The sequence below is a fragment of the Triturus cristatus genome, chromosome 8 (assembly GCF_964204655.1).
Source record: "Triturus cristatus chromosome 8, aTriCri1.1, whole genome shotgun sequence".
NCBI classification, from domain to species: domain Eukaryota; kingdom Metazoa; phylum Chordata; class Amphibia; order Caudata; family Salamandridae; genus Triturus; species Triturus cristatus.
The window spans coordinates 447,774,721-447,793,003 of NC_140591.1; positions in this window are offsets into that span (position 1 = coordinate 447,774,721).

Below are 18,283 nucleotides of genomic sequence, written 5' to 3' on the forward strand. Positions count from 1 at the left end.
CAGGAATGTCATGTCTTTTGATGGAATGTCAGGAATGTCATGTCTTTTAATGGAATGTCAGGAATGTCATGGAATGTCAGGAATGTCATGTCTTTTAATGGAATGTCAGGAATGTCATGTCATTTAATGGAATGTCAGTCATGTCATGGAATGTCAGGAATGTCATGTCTTTTAATGGAATGTCAGGAATGTCAGTCATGTCATGGAATGTCAGGAATGTCATGTCTTTTAATGGAATGTCAGGAATGTCAGGTCTTTTAATGGAATGTCAGGAATGTCAGGTCTTTTAATGGAATGTCAGGAATGTCATGGAATGTCAGGAATGTCATGTCTTTTAATGGAATGTCAGGAATGTCATTTATTTAATGGAATGTCAGGAATGTCAGTCATGTCATGGAATATCAGGAATGTCATGTCTTTTAATGGAATGTCAGGAATGTCATGTCTTTTAATGGAATGGCAGGAATGTCATGTCTTTTGATGGAATGTCAGGAATGTCATGTCTTTTAATGGAATGTTTGGAATGTCATGTCTTTTAATGGAATGTCTGGAATGTCATGTCTTTTAATGAAATGTCTGGAATGTCATGTCTTTTAATTGAATGTCAGGAATGTCATGTCTTTTAATGGAATGTCAGGAATGTCATGGAATATCAGGAATGTCATGTCTTTTAATGGAATGTCAGGAATGTCATGTCTTTTAATGGAATGTCAAGAATGTCAGGAATGTCATGTCTTTTAATGGAATGTCAGGAATGTCATGTAATGTTAGGAATGTCATGTCTTTTAATGGAATGTCAGGAATGTCATGTCTTTTAATGGAATGTCCGGAATGTCATGTCTTTTAATGGAATGTCTGGAATGTCATGTCTTTAATGGAATGTCATGTCTTTTAATGGAATGTCAGGAATGTCATGTCTTTTAATAGAATGCCAGTCATGTCATGGAATGTCAGGAATGTCATGTCTTTTAATGGAATGTCAGGAATGTCAGTCATGTCATGGAATGTCAGGAATGTCATGTCTTTTAATGGAATGTCAGGAATGTCATGTCTTTTAATGGAATGTCAGGAATGTCATGGAATGTCAGGAATGTCATGTCTTTTAATGGAATGTCAGGAATGTCAGTCATGTCATAGAATGTCAGGAATGTCATGTCTTTTAATGGAATGTCAGGAATGTCATGTCTTTTAATGGAATGTCTGGAATGTCATGTCTTTTAATGGAATGTCAGGAATGTCATGTCTTTTAATGGACTATCAAGAATGTCATGTCTTTTGACGGAATGTCAGGAATTGCATGTCTTTTGATGGAATGTCAGGAATGTCATGTCTTTTAATGGAATGTCAGGAATGTCAGGATTGTCAGGAATGTCATGTCTTTTGATGGAATGTCAGGAATGTCATGTCTTTTGATGGAATGTCAGGAATGTCAGTCATGTCATGGAATGTCAGGAATGTCATGTCTTTTCATGGAATGTCAGGAATGTCATGTCTTTTAATGGAATGTCAGGAATGTCATGTCTTTAATGGAATGCCAGGAATGTCAGTCATGTCATGAAATGTCAGGAATGTCATGTCTTTTAATGGAATGTCAGGAATGTTATGTCTTTTGATAGAATGTCAGGAATGTCATGTCTTTTAATGGAATGTCAGGAATGTCATGTCGTTTAATGGAATGTCAGGAATGTCATGTCTTTTAATGGAATGTCAGGAATGTCAGTCATGTCATGGAATGTCATGTCTTTTAATGGAATGTCAGGAATGTCATGTCTTTTGATGGAATATCAAGAATGTCATGTCTTTTGATGGAATGTCTGGAATGTCATGTCTTTTAATGGAATGTCAGGAATGTCATGTCATGTCTTTTAATGTAATGTCAGGAATGTCATGTCTTTTAATGTAATGTCAGGAATGTCAGGAATGTCATGTCTTTTAATGGAATGTCAGGAATGTCATGTAATGTCAGGAATATCATGTCTCTTAATGGAATGTCAGGAATGTCATATCTTTTGATGGAATGTCAGGAATGTCATGTCTTTTAATGGAATGTCAGGAATGTCAGGATTGTCAGGAATGTCATGTCTTTTAATGGAATGTCAGGAATGTCAGTCATGTCATGGAATGTCAGGAATGTCATGTCTTTTAATGGAATGTCAGGAATGTCATGTCTTTTAATGGAATGTCAGGAATGTCATGTCTTTTAATGGAATGTCAGGAATGTCAGTCATGTCATGGAATGTCAGGAATGTCATGTCTTTTAATGGAATGTCAGGAATGTCATGTCTTTTAATGGAATGTCAGGAATGTCATGTCTTTAATGGAATGTCAGGAATGTCAGTCATGTCATGGAATGTCAGGAATGTCATGTCTTTTAATGGAATGTCAGGAATGTCATGTCTTTTGATGGAATATCAGGAATGTTATGTCTTTTGATGGAATGTCAGGAATGTCATGTCTTTTAATGGAATGTCAGGAATGTCATGGAATGTCAGGAATGTCATGTCTTTTAATGGAATGTCAGGAATGTCATGTCTTTTGATGGAATGTCAGGAATGTCATGCCTTTTAATGGAATGTCAGGAAATTCATGTCTTTTAATGGAATGTCAGGAATGTCATGGAATGTCAGGAATGTCATGTCTTTTAATGGAATGTCAGGAATGTCACGTCTTTTAATGGAATGTCAGTCATGTCATGGAATGTCAGGAATGTCATGTCTTTTAATGGAATGTCAGGAATGTCAGTCATGTCATGGAATGTCAGGAATGTCATGTCTTTTAATGGAATGTCAGGAATGTCATGTCTTTTAATGGAATGTCAGGAATGTCATGGAATGTCAGGAATGTCATGTCTTTTAATGGAATGTCAGGTATGTCATGCCTTTTAATGGAATATCAGGAATGTCATGGAATGTCAGGAATGTCATGTCTTTTAATGGAATGTCAGGAATGTCATGTCTTTTGATGGAATGTCAGGAATGTCATGTCTTTTAATGGAATGTCAGGAATGTCATGTCTTTTAATGGAATGTCAGGAATTTCATGTCTTTAATGGAATGTCAGGAATGTCAGTCATGTCATGGAATGTCAGGAATGTCATGTCTTTTAATGGAATGTCAGGAATGTCATGTCTTTTACTGGAATGTCAGGAATATCATGGAATGTCAGGAATGTCAGGAATGTCATGTCTTTTAATGGAATGTCAGGAATGTCATGTCTTTTAATGGAATGTCAGGAATGTCAGTCATGTCATGGAATGTCAGGAATGTCATGTCTTTTAATGGAATGTCAGGAATGTCAGTCATGTCATGGAATGTCAGGAATGTCATGTCTTTTAATGGAATGTCAGGAATGTCATGTCTTTTAATGGAATGTCTGGAATGTCATGTCTTTTAATGGAATGTCAGGAATGTCATGGAATGTCAGGAATGTCATGGAATGTCATGTCTTTTAATGGAATATCAAGAATGTCATGTCTTTTGATGGAATGTCAGGAATGTCATGTCTTTTGATGAAATGTCAGGAATGTCATGTCGTTTAATGGAATGTCAGGAATGTCATGTCTTTTAATGGAATGTCAGGAATGTCAGTCATGTCATGGAATGTCATGTCTTTTAATGGAATGTCAGGAATGTCAGTCATATCATGGAATGTCAGGAATGTCTTGCCTTTTAATGGAATGTCAGAAATGTCATGTCTTTTGATGGAATATCAGGAATGTAATGTCTTTTGATGGAATGTCAGGAATGTCATGTCTTTTAATGGAATGTTTGGAATGTCATGTCTTTTAATGGAATGTCTGGAATGTCATGTCTTTTAATGAAATATCTGGAATGTCATGTCTTTTAATGGAATGTCAGGAATGTCATGGAATTTCAGGAATGTCATGTCTTTTAATGGAATGTCAGGAATGTCATGTCTTTTAATGGAATGTCAGGAATGTCAGGAATGTCATGTCTTTTAATGGAATGTCAGGAATGTCATATCTTTTAATGGAATGTCAGGAATGTCATGGAATGTCAGGAATGTCATGTCTTTTAATTGAATGTCAGGAATGTCATGGAATGTCAGGAATGTCATGTCTTTTAATGGAATGTCAGGAATGTCATGTCTTTTAATGGAATATCAGGAATGTCATGTCTTTTAATGGAATGTCAGGAATGTCATGGAATGTCAGGAATGTCATGTCTTTTAATGGAATGTCAGGAATGTCAGTCATGTCATGGAATGTCAGGAATGTCATGTCTTTTAATGGAATGTCAGGAATGTCAGGTCTTTTAATGGAATGTCAGGAATGTCAGGTCTTTTAATGGAATGTCAGGAATGTCATGGAATGTCAGGAATGTCATGTCTTTTAATGGAATATCAGGAATGTCATGTCTTTTAATGGAATGTCAGGAATGTCATTTATTTAATGGAATGTCAGGAATGTCAGTCATGTCATGGAATGTCAGGAATGTCATGTCTTTTAATGGAATGTCAGGAATGTCATGTCTTTTAATGGAATGGCAGGAATGTCATGTCTTTTGATGGAATGTCAGGAATGTCATGTCTTTTAATGGAATGTTTGGAATGTCATGTCTTTTAATGGAATGTCTGGAATGTCATGTCTTTTAATGAAATGTCAGGAATGTCATGTCTTTTAATGGAATGTCAGGAATGTCATGGAATATCAGGAATGTCATGTCTTTTAATGGAATGTCAGGAATGTCATGTCTTTTAATGGAATGTCAAGACTGTCAGGAATGTCATGTCTTTTAATGGAATGTCAGGAATGTCATGTAATGTTAGGAATGTCATGTCTTTTAATGGAATGTCAGGAATGTCATGTCTTTTAATGGAATGTCCGGAATGTCATGTCTTTTAATGGAATGTCTGGAATGTCATGTCTTTAATGGAATGTCATGTCTTTTAATGGAATGTCAGGAATGTCATGTCTTTTAATAGAATGTCAGTCATGTCATGGAATGTCAGGAATGTCATGTCTTTTAATGGAATGTCAGGAATGTCAGTCATGTCATGGAATGTCAGGAATGTCATGTCTTTTAATGGAATGTCAGGAATGTCATGTCTTTTAATGGAATGTCAGGAATGTCATGGAATGTCAGGAATGTCATGTCTTTTAATGGAATGTCAGGAATGTCAGTCATGTCATAGAATGTCAGGAATGTCATGTCTTTTAATGGAATGTCTGGAATGTCATGTCTTTTAATGGAATGTCAGGAATGTCATGTCTTTTAATGGAATATCAAGAATGTCATGTCTTTTGACGGAATGTCAGGAATTGCATGTCTTTTGATGGAATGTCAGGAATGTCATGTCTTTTAATGGAGTGTCAGGAATGTCAGGATTGTCAGGAACGTCATGTCTTTTGATGGAATGTCAGGAATGTCATGTCTTTTGATGGAATGTCAGGAATGTCAGTCATGTCATGGAATGTCAGGAATGTCATGTCTTTTCATGGAATGTCAGGAATGTCATGTCTTTTAATGGAATGTCAGGAATGTCATGTCTTTAATGGAATGTCAGGAATGTCAGTCATGTCATGAAATGTCAGGAATGTCATGTCTTTTAATGGAATGTCAGGAATGTTATGTCTTTTGATAGAATGTCAGGAATGTCATGTCTTTTAATGGAATGTCAGGAATGTCATGTCGTTTAATGGAATGTCAGGAATGTCATGTCTTTTAATGGAATGTCAGGAATGTCAGTCATGTCATGGAATGTCATGTCTTTTAATGGAATGTCAGGAATGTCATGTCTTTTGATGGAATATCAAGAATGTCATGTCTTTTGATGGAATGTCTGGAATGTCATGTCTTTTAATGGAATGTCAGGAATGTCATGTCATGTCTTTTAATGTAATGTCAGGAATGTCATGTCTTTTAATGTAATGTCAGGAATGTCAGGAATGTCATGTCTTTTAATGGAATGTCAGGAATGTCATGTAATGTCAGGAATATCATGTCTCTTAATGGAATGTCAGGAATGTCATATCTTTTGATGGAATGTCAGGAATGTCATGTCTTTTAATGGAATGTCAGGAATGTCAGGATTGTCACGAATGTCATGTCTTTTAATGGAATGTCAGGAATGTCAGTCATGTCATGGAATGTCAGGAATGTCATGTCTTTTAAGGGAATGTCAGGAATGTCATGTCTTTTAATGGAATGTCAGGAATGTCATGTCTTTAATGGAATGTCAGGAATGTCAGTCATGTCATGGAATGTCAGGAATGTCATGTCTTTTAATGGAATGTCAGGAATGTCATGTCTTTTAATGGAATGTCTGGAATGTCATGTCTTTTAATGGAATGTCAGGAATGTCATGGAATGTCAGGAATGTCATGTCTTTTAATGGAATGTCATGTCTTTTAATGGAATGTCAAGAATGTCAGGAATGTCATGTCTTTTAATGGAATGTCAGGAATGTCATGTATTTAATGGAATGTCAGGAATGTCAGTTATGTCATGGAATGTCAGGAATGTCATTGCTTTTAATGGAATGTCAGGAATGTCATGTCTTTTAATGGAATGTCAGGAATGTCATGGAATGTCAGGAATGTCAGGAATGTCATGTCTTTTAATGGAATGTCAGGAATGTCATGTCATTTAATGGAATGTCATGTCTTTTGACGGAATGTCAGGAATGGCATATCTTTTGATGGAATGTCAGGAATGTCATGTCTTTTAATGGAATGTCAGGAATGTCAGGATTGTCAGGAATGTCATGTCTTTTAATGGAATGTCAGGAATGTCAGTCATGTCATGAAATGTCAGGAATGTCATGTCTTTTAATGGAATGTCAGGAATGTTATGTCTTTTGATAGAATGTCAGGAATGTCATGTCTTTTAATGGAATGTCAGGAATGTCATGTCGTTTAATGGAATGTCAGGAATGTCATGTCTTTTAATGGAATGTCAGGAATGTCAGTCATGTCATGGAATGTCATGTCTTTTAATGGAATGTCAGGAATGTCATGTCTTTTGATGGAATATCAAGAATGTCATGTCTTTTGATGGAATGTCTGGAATGTCATGTCTTTTAATGGAATGTCAGGAATGTCATGTCATGTCTTTTAATGTAATGTCAGGAATGTCATGTCTTTTAATGTAATGTCAGGAATGTCAGGAATGTCATGTCTTTTAATGGAATGTCAGGAATGTCATGTAATGTCAGGAATATCATGTCTCTTAATGGAATGTCAGGAATGTCATATCTTTTGATGGAATGTCAGGAATGTCATGTCTTTTAATGGAATGTCAGGAATGTCAGGATTGTCATGAATGTCATGTCTTTTAATGGAATGTCAGGAATGTCAGTCATGTCATGGAATGTCAGGAATGTCATGTCTTTTAAGGGAATGTCAGGAATGTCATGTCTTTTAATGGAATGTCAGGAATGTCATGTCTTTAATGGAATGTCAGGAATGTCAGTCATGTCATGGAATGTCAGGAATGTCATGTCTTTTAATGGAATGTCAGGAATGTCATGTCTTTTAATGGAATGTCTGGAATGTCATGTCTTTTAATGGAATGTCAGGAATGTCATGGAATGTCAGGAATGTCATGTCTTTTAATGGAATGTCATGTCTTTTAATGGAATGTCAAGAATGTCAGGAATGTCATGTCTTTTAATGGAATGTCAGGAATGTCATGTATTTAATGGAATGTCAGGAATGTCAGTTATGTCATGGAATGTCAGGAATGTCATTGCTTTTAATGGAATGTCAGGAATGTCATGTCTTTTAATGGAATGTCAGGAATGTCATGGAATGTCAGGAATGTCAGGAATGTCATGTCTTTTAATGGAATGTCAGGAATGTCATGTCTTTTAATGGAATGTCATGTCTTTTGACGGAATGTCAGGAATGGCATATCTTTTGATGGAATGTCAGGAATGTCATGTCTTTTAATGGAATGTCAGGAATGTCAGGATTGTCAGGAATGTCATGTCTTTTAATGGAATGTCAGGAATGTCAGTCATGTCATGGAATGTCAGGAATGTCATGTCTTTTAATGGAATGTCAGGAATGTCATGTCTTTTAATGGAATGTCAGGAATGTCAGTCATGTCATGGAATGTCAGGAATGTCATGTCTTTTAATGGAATGTTAGGAATGTCATGTCTTTTGATGGAATATCAAGAATGTTATGTCTTTTGATGGAATGTCAGGAATGTCATGTCTTTTAATGGAATGTCAGGAATGTCATGGAATGTCAGGAATGTCAGGAATGTCATGTCTTTTAATGGAATGTCAGGAATGTCATGTCTTTAATGGAATGTCAGGAATGTCAGTCATGTCTTGGAATGTCAGGAATGTCATGTCTTTTAATGGAATGTCAGGAATGTCATGTCTTTTAATGGAATGTCAGGAATGTCAGTCATGTCATGGAATGTCAGGAATGTCATGTCTTTTAATGGAATGTCAGGAATGTCATGTCTTTTAATGGAATGTCAGGAATGTCAGTCATGTCATGGAATGTCAGGAATGTCATGTCTTTTAATGGAATGTCAGGAATGTCATGTCTTTTAATGGAATGTCAGGAATGTCATGTCTTTAATGGAATGTCAGGAATGTCAGTCATGTCATGGAATGTCAGGAATGTCATGTCTTTTAATGGAATGTCAGGAATGTCATGTCTTTTGATGGAATATCAGGAATGTTATGTCTTTTGATGGAATGTCAGGAATGTCATGTCTTTTAAGGAATGTCAGGAATGTCATGGAATGTCAGGAATGTCATGTCTTTTAATGGAATGTCAGGAATGTCATGTCTTTTGATGGAATGTCAGGAATGTCATGCCTTTTAATGGAATGTCAGGAAATTCATGTCTTTTAATGGAATGTCAGGAATGTCATGGAATGTCAGGAATGTCATGTCTTTTAATGGAATGTCAGGAATGTCACGTCTTTTAATGGAATGTCAGTCATGTCATGGAATGTCAGGAATGTCATGTCTTTTGATGGAATGTCAGGAATGTCAGTCATGTCATGGAATGTCAGGAATGTCATGTCTTTTCATGGAATGTCAGGAATGTCATGTCTTTTAATGGAATGTCAGGAATGTCATGTCTTTAATGGAATGTCAGGAATGTCAGTCATGTCATGAAATGTCAGGAATGTCATGTCTTTTAATGGAATGTCAGGAATGTTATGTCTTTTGATAGAATGTCAGGAATGTCATGTCTTTTAATGGAATGTCAGGAATGTCATGTCGTTTAATGGAATGTCAGGAATGTCATGTCTTTTAATGGAATGTCAGGAATGTCAGTCATGTCATGGAATGTCATGTCTTTTAATGGAATGTCAGGAATGTCATGTCTTTTGATGGAATATCAAGAATGTCATGTCTTTTGATGGAATGTCTGGAATGTCATGTCTTTTAATGGAATGTCAGGAATGTCATGTCATGTCTTTTAATGTAATGTCAGGAATGTCATGTCTTTTAATGTAATGTCAGGAATGTCAGGAATGTCATGTCTTTTAATGGAATGTCAGGAATGTCATGTAATGTCAGGAATATCATGTCTCTTAATGGAATGTCAGGAATGTCATATCTTTTGATGGAATGTCAGGAATGTCATGTCTTTTAATGGAATGTCAGGAATGTCAGGATTGTCACGAATGTCATGTCTTTTAATGGAATGTCAGGAATGTCAGTCATGTCATGGAATGTCAGGAATGTCATGTCTTTTAAGGGAATGTCAGGAATGTCATGTCTTTTAATGGAATGTCAGGAATGTCATGTCTTTAATGGAATGTCAGGAATGTCAGTCATGTCATGGAATGTCAGGAATGTCATGTCTTTTAATGGAATGTCAGGAATGTCATGTCTTTTAATGGAATGTCTGGAATGTCATGTCTTTTAATGGAATGTCAGGAATGTCATGGAATGTCAGGAATGTCATGTCTTTTAATGGAATGTCATGTCTTTTAATGGAATGTCAAGAATGTCAGGAATGTCATGTCTTTTAATGGAATGTCAGGAATGTCATGTATTTAATGGAATGTCAGGAATGTCAGTTATGTCATGGAATGTCAGGAATGTCATTGCTTTTAATGGAATGTCAGGAATGTCATGTCTTTTAATGGAATGTCAGGAATGTCATGGAATGTCAGGAATGTCAGGAATGTCATGTCTTTTAATGGAATGTCAGGAATGTCATGTCTTTTAATGGAATGTCATGTCTTTTGACGGAATGTCAGGAATGGCATATCTTTTGATGGAATGTCAGGAATGTCATGTCTTTTAATGGAATGTCAGGAATGTCAGGATTGTCAGGAATGTCATGTCTTTTAATGGAATGTCAGGAATGTCAGTCATGTCATGAAATGTCAGGAATGTCATGTCTTTTAATGGAATGTCAGGAATGTTACGTCTTTTGATAGAATGTCAGGAATGTCATGTCTTTTAATGGAATGTCAGGAATGTCATGTCGTTTAATGGAATGTCAGGAATGTCATGTCTTTTAATGGAATGTCAGGAATGTCAGTCATGTCATGGAATGTCATGTCTTTTAATGGAATGTCAGGAATGTCATGTCTTTTGATGGAATATCAAGAATGTCATGTCTTTTGATGGAATGTCTGGAATGTCATGTCTTTTAATGGAATGTCAGGAATGTCATGTCATGTCTTTTAATGTAATGTCAGGAATGTCATGTCTTTTAATGTAATGTCAGGAATGTCAGGAATGTCATGTCTTTTAATGGAATGTCAGGAATGTCATGTAATGTCAGGAATATCATGTCTCTTAATGGAATGTCAGGAATGTCATATCTTTTGATGGAATGTCAGGAATGTCATGTCTTTTAATGGAATGTCAGGAATGTCAGGATTGTCACGAATGTCATGTCTTTTAATGGAATGTCAGGAATGTCAGTCATGTCATGGAATGTCAGGAATGTCATGTCTTTTAAGGGAATGTCAGGAATGTCATGTCTTTTAATGGAATGTCAGGAATGTCATGTCTTTAATGGAATGTCAGGAATGTCAGTCATGTCATGGAATGTCAGGAATGTCATGTCTTTTAATGGAATGTCAGGAATGTCATGTCTTTTAATGGAATGTCTGGAATGTCATGTCTTTTAATGGAATGTCAGGAATGTCATGGAATGTCAGGAATGTCATGTCTTTTAATGGAATGTCATGTCTTTTAATGGAATGTCAAGAATGTCAGGAATGTCATGTCTTTTAATGGAATGTCAGGAATGTCATGTATTTAATGGAATGTCAGGAATGTCAGTTATGTCATGGAATGTCAGGAATGTCATGTCTTTTAATGGAATGTCAGGAATGTCATGGAATCTCAGGAATGTCATATCTTTTAATGGAATGTCAGGAATGTCATGTCTTTTAATGGAATGTCAGGAATGTCATGTCTTTTAATGGAATGTCAGGAATGTCATGGAATGTCAGGAATGTCATGTCTTTTAATGGAATTTCAGGAATGTCATGTCTTTTAATGGAATGTCAGGAATGTCATGGAATGTCAGGAATGTCATGTCTTTTAATGGAATGTCAGGAATGTCATGGAATGTTAGGAATATCATGTCTTTTAATGGAATGTCATGTCTTTTGATGGAATGTCAGGAATGTCATGTCTTTTAATGGAATATCAGGAATGTCATGTCTTTTAATGGAATGTCAGGAATGTCATGGAATGTCAGGAATGTCATGTCTTTGAATGGAATGTCAGGAATGTCATGTCTTTTAATGGAATGTCAGTCATGTCATGGAATGTCAGGAATGTCATGTCTTTTAATGGAATGTCAGGAATGTCAGTCATGTCATGGAATGTCAGGAATGTCATGTCTTTTAATGGAATGTCAGGAATGTCATGGAATGTCAGGAATGTCATGTCTTTTAATGGAATGTCAGGAATGTCATGTATTTAATGGAATGTCAGGAATGTCAGTCATGTCATGTAATGTCAGGAATGTCATGTCTTTTAATGGAATGTCAGGAATGTCATGTCTTTTAATGGAATGTCAGGAATGTCAGGAATGTCAGGAATGTCATGTCTTTTAATGGAATGTCAGGAATGTCATGTCTTTTAATGGAATGTCAGGAATGTCATGTCTTTTAATGGAATGTCAAGAATGTCATGTCTTTTGACGGAATGTCAGGAATGGCATATCTTTTGATGGAATGTCAGGAATGTCATGTCTTTTAATGGAATGTCAGGAATGTCAGGATTGTCAGGAATGTCATGTCTTTTAATGGAATGTCAGGAATGTCAGTCATGTCATGGAATGTCAGGAATGTCATGTCTTTTAATGGAATGTCAGGAATGTCATGTCTTTAATGGAATGTCAGGAATGTCAGTCATGTCATGGAATGTCAGGAATGTCATGTCTTTTAATGGAATGTCATGTCTTTTGATGGAATATCAGGAATGTTATGTCTTTTGATGGAATATCAGGAATGTCATGTCTTTTAATGGAATGTCAGGAATGTCATGGAATGTCAGGAATGTCAGGAATGTCATGTCTTTTAATGGAATGTCAGGAATGTCATGTCTTTTAATGGAATGTCAGGAATGTCATGTCTTTAATGGAATGTCAGGAATGTCAGTCATGTCATGGAATGTCATGTCTTTTAATGGAATGTCAGGAATGTCATGTCTTTTAATGGAATGTCAGGAATGTCATGTCTTTTAATGGAATGTCAGGAATGTCAGTCATGTCATGGAATGTCAGGAATGTCATGTCTTTTAATGGAATGTCAGGAATGTCAGTCATGTATTGGAATGTCAGGAATGTCATGTCTTTTAATGGAATGTCAGGAATGTCATGTCTTTTAATGGAATGTCTGGAATGTCATGTCTTTTGATGGAATGTCAGGAATGTCATGGAATATCAGGAATGTCATGTCTTTTAATGGAATGTCATGTCTTTTAATGGAATGTCAGGAATGTCAGGAATGTCATGTCTTTTAATGGAATATCAGGAATGTCATGTCTTTAACGGAATATCAGGAATGTCAGTCATGTCATGGAATGTGTGAAGTGTCATGTCTTTTAATGGAATGTCATGGAATGGCATGTCTTTTATTGGAATGTCAGGAATGTCATGTCGTTTAATGGAATGTCTGGAATGTCAGGAATGTCATGTCTTTTAATGGAATGTCAGGAATGTCATGTCTTTAATGGAATGTCAGGAATGTCAGTCATGTCATGGAATGTCAGGAATGTCATGTCTTTTAATGGAATGTCTGGAATGTCATGTCTTTTAATGGAATGTCTGGAATGTCATGTCTTTTAATGGAATGCCAGGAATGTCAGTCATGTCATGGAATGTCAGGAATGTCATGTCTTTTAATGGAATGTCAGGAATGTCATGTCTTTTAATGGAATGTCAGGAATGTCATGTCTTTAATGGAATTTCAGGAATGTCTGTCATGTCATGGAATGCCAGGAATGTCATGTCTTTTAATGGAATGTCAGGAATGTCATGTCATTTAATGGAATATCATGGAATGTCATGTCTTTTAATGGAATGTCAGGAATGTCATGTCATTTAATGGAATATCATGGAATGTCATGTCTTTTAATGGAATGTCAGGAATGTCATGGAATGTCAGGAATGTCATGTCTTTTAATGGAATGTCAGGAATGTCATGTCTTTTAATGGAATGTCAGGAATGTCATGTATTTAATGGAATGTCAGGAATGTCAGTCATGTCATGTAATGTCAGGAATGTCATGTCTTTTAATGGAATGTCAGGAATGTCATGTCTTTTAATGGAATGTCAGGAATGTCATGGAATGTCAGGAATGTCAGGAATGTCATGTCTTTTAATGGAATGTCAGGAATGTCATGTCTTTTAATGGAATGTCAGGAATGTCATGTCTTTTGACGGAATGTCAGGAATGGCATGTCTTTTGATGGAATGTCAGGAATGTCATGTCTTTTAATGGAATGTCAGGAATGTCAGGATTGTCAGGAATGTCATGTCTTTTAATGGAATGTCAGGAATGTCAGTCATGTCATGGAATGTCAGGAATGTCATGTCTTTTAATGGAATGTCAGGAATGTCATGTCTTTAATGGAATGTCAGGAATGTCAGTCATGTCATGGAATGTCAGGAATGTCATGTCTTTTAATGGAATGTCATGTCTTTTGATGGAATATCAGGAATGTTATGTCTTTTGATGGAATATCAGGAATGTCATGTCTTTTAATGGAATGTCAGGAATGTCATGGAATGTCAGGAATGTCAGGAATGTCATGTCTTTTAATGGAATGTCAGGAATGTCATGTCTTTTAATGGAATGTCAGGAATGTCATGTCTTTAATGGAATGTCAGGAATGTCAGTCATGTCATGGAATGTCATGTCTTTTAATGGAATGTCAGGAATGTCATGTCTTTTAATGGAATGTCAGGAATGTCATGTCTTTTAATGGAATGTCAGGAATGTCAGTCATGTCATGGAATGTCAGGAATGTCATGTCTTTTAATGGAATGTCAGGAATGTCAGTCATGTATTGGAATGTCAGGAATGTCATGTCTTTTAATGGAATGTCAGGAATGTCATGTCTTTTAATGGAATGTCTGGAATGTCATGTCTTTTGATGGAATGTCAGGAATGTCATGGAATATCAGGAATGTCATGTCTTTTAATGGAATGTCATGTCTTTTAATGGAATGTCAGGAATGTCAGGAATGTCATGTCTTTTAATGGAATATCAGGAATGTCATGTCTTTAACGGAATATCAGGAATGTCAGTCATGTCATGGAATGTGTGAAGTGTCATGTCTTTTAATGGAATGTCATGGAATGGCATGTCTTTTAATGGAATGTCAGGAATGTCATGTCGTTTAATGGAATGTCTGGAATGTCAGGAATGTCATGTCTTTTAATGGAATGTCAGGAATGTCATGTCTTTAATGGAATGTCAGGAATGTCAGTCATGTCATGGAATGTCAGGAATGTCATGTCTTTTAATGGAATGTCTGGAATGTCATGTCTTTTAATGGAATGTCTGGAATGTCATGTCTTTTAATGGAATGCCAGGAATGTCAGTCATGTCATGGAATGTCAGGAATGTCATGTCTTTTAATGGAATGTCAGGAATGTCATGTCTTTTAATGGAATGTCAGGAATGTCATGTCTTTAATGGAATTTCAGGAATGTCTGTCATGTCATGGAATGCCAGGAATGTCATGTCTTTTAATGGAATGTCAGGAATGTCATGTCATTTAATGGAATATCATGGAATGTCATGTCTTTTAATGGAATGTCAGGAATGTCATGTCTTTTGATGGAATGTCAGGAACGTCATGTCTTTTAATGGAATGTCAGGAATGTCATGGAATGTCAGGAATGTCATGTCTTTTAATGGAATGTCAAGAATGTCATGTAATGTCAGGAATGTCATGTCTTTTAATGGAATGTCAGGAATGTCATGTCTTTTGATGGAATGTCAGGAATGTCATGTCTTTTAATGGAATGTCAGGAATGTCATGTCTTTTAATGGAATGTCTGGAATGTCATGTCTTTAATGGAATGTCATGTCTTTTAATGGAATGTCAGGAATGTCATGTCTTTTAATGGAATGTCAGGAATGTCAGTCATGTCATGGAATGTCATGTCTTTTAATGGAATGTCAGGAATGTCAGTCATGTCATGGAATGTCAGGAATGTCATGTCTTTTAATGGAATGTCAGGAATGTCATGTCTTTTTTTTTTTTTTTAAACCTTTATTGACACAGCAGTTATGTACAGTCACGGGCCTACAACCTCCGAGGCCGGCCGCTAGCATGTAAAAAGGAAACACAGTACAGCAGAAAAATGAGCAACCTGCACGGGAGGGTGGATTTCAGGCCCACAACTCGACTCAACCCGACAAGAAGGTTTTGAATTAACATTTTATGAAAAAGAAACAACAAAACGAAACTAAAACCAGGCGTGTAAACTCTCTAAGCAAGAGCTTGCTCTCACATGGGGGGGGGGCAACCGCCACACGGCGGCACTATAGTCAGAAGCTAGTATTAGGAAAGGCAGGAGGGGGGGCAGGGAAAAGTCCGAGTGCCAAGTCCAGGAAGGATCAGGAATATCCGAGCTAAGGGGACAGAGCTACATCGGAAGTGATCACCAGGGGGGGCGTGCATATGTCTCCGCGGTAAGAATTCCATGGACCCCACATCTTGTTCCATTTCTTAGGTTTGCCTCTAGCAACATACACCGTTTTCTCCCGGAACATGCACCAATCCATGTTTTCTCTCCATTTTGACACCGTAGGAGACCTACCCGAGCCCCACAGCTGCGCGATGTCCCTTTTGGCTATCATATTGCCCAGAGTCACCCAGCGCTCCTGAGCCGCATTACAATCAGTCGGTTCCCACACATTCAACACACAGCGCCGCGCCTCCGGGAGTAGAGCCACACCAGTGACCTCCTCCATCACTGCATGCACCCTAGTCCAGAACCGGACAACCACTGGACACTCCCACAAAATATGCAGGAAGGTACCAAGCAGGCCACAACCACGCCTACAGAAACCATCACTCGAATAGCCCAAGCGAAGCAAACGGGGACCGGTAACATAGACCCTGTGCAATATCTTTAACTGCACAAATCTAAGGCGAGCGGGTATGGCCACTTCCCTCGGCGAGGCTATAGCCGCGACCCAGTCCTCGTCGTCCAATTCTAGGCCATCAGCGACCCAGACCTCTCGCAGGCGGGTGAGGAGGTCCGCGCGGGTATTTATCAATTTTTTATAAATCAGAGAAATGGTGCTGTCTGGCAAGTACCCATCAAGTAGACGATCTTCCAAGGGGGAGGCCTCAGGAATATCAGCTGGGTTCGGGAAGGCAGAAAGCAGGGCGTGGCGGACCTGCGCGTATCGAAAGAATTCCCTATCGCTCAGACTATATTCGGTCCGAAGGACATCGAACGTTTTAAAAGCGCCCTTCGCCCACAAATCCCCCACTCGACTAATACCGATCGTGTCCCACTTCTCAAATCCCTTAGTGCGCCACAGCCCACCCAACTCTTCAGAAGCATACAGTAGAGTCGCACGAGTCAGGCGGCCCCTCCAGCCCGTAGCAGCAGTGGCGCAGTGCCATGCGCGCACAGCGCTGTTCGTGGGGCCCGTAAGTTTAGTGCGTCCCTTCTTGGAGTAAAGCATTCGATTGAAATCCCCACCCGGCAACAGTAGCTTATCCATCTCATACGCGGGGTTCAGCGCTGGGCCATATGTCCCATGGTTCACCGCCACCAGCTGGGACGCCCAATAATACCTTCTGATATCTGGAAGAGCTATGCCACCACCGTACCATGGAAGAGTCAGCTTAGCGAGAGCGATACGCGGTCTCCCGTCCCAAACCAGCTGTCGCTGCAGGCTCTCCACCTCCCGAAAATACCTTGTAGGCACCACATCCAGCGTATTCTGTAGGGCATACAAAAAACGTGGCAGAGACATCATTTTAAATAAGGCCGCCCTGCCAAGCGGCGATAGCGGAAGCCTTCGCCAACGAACTACGTCAGCCCGAAGCCGCTGAAGCGGTGGCAGCAGATTCAGAGAGTAACGAACCGCTGGACTCAAGGAGACGTGAATGCCTAAATATTTAAATCCAGACTGTGAGATTTGAATCGGACAGCCGCGAGGGAGAAGAGGGGGGTCGTCGACCAACACATACACACACGACTTGGCCCAATTGATAACAAACCCAGAATTGCGGCCGAAGGAGGTCAAAACATCGAACAACACTATCAATGATTTCCGCGGCGAGGTGAGGTAGAGCAAAATGTCATCAGCGTAAAGAGACACACGGTCCTCAAACGTCGGAGTCCACCGGATGCCCGCCATAGAGGGCTCCCACCGAAGCCACGCCGCCAGGGGTTCCAACGCAAGAGCAAAAAGAAGCGGGGACAGGGGGCAACCCTGTCGTGTGCCCCTCCCGAGCACAAAGGGGGCAGACACCCTACCATTCACCACCACCTGCGCCAGCGGCTCCACATACAACAGTTTCACCCATCCAATGAATCCGGGTCCAAAACCAAACTTGGCCAGTGCCGCCCAAAGATACGACCATTCCAGCGTATCGAACGCCATCGTGGCGTCCAAGGACGCCAAAATGGTGGGCTCCTGGATACAATCGACTCTTGCGAGAACTCCATGCAAGCGCCGCAGGTTCAACGCGGTGTTGCGATGCGGAATAAAACCAGATTGGTCCGGATGGACCAGGTCACTGATTACATTAATCAGTCGGTTTGCAAGGACCTTCGCAAGGATCTTTGGTTCAGCATTTAGGAGTGAGATAGGCCTATAAGATGCA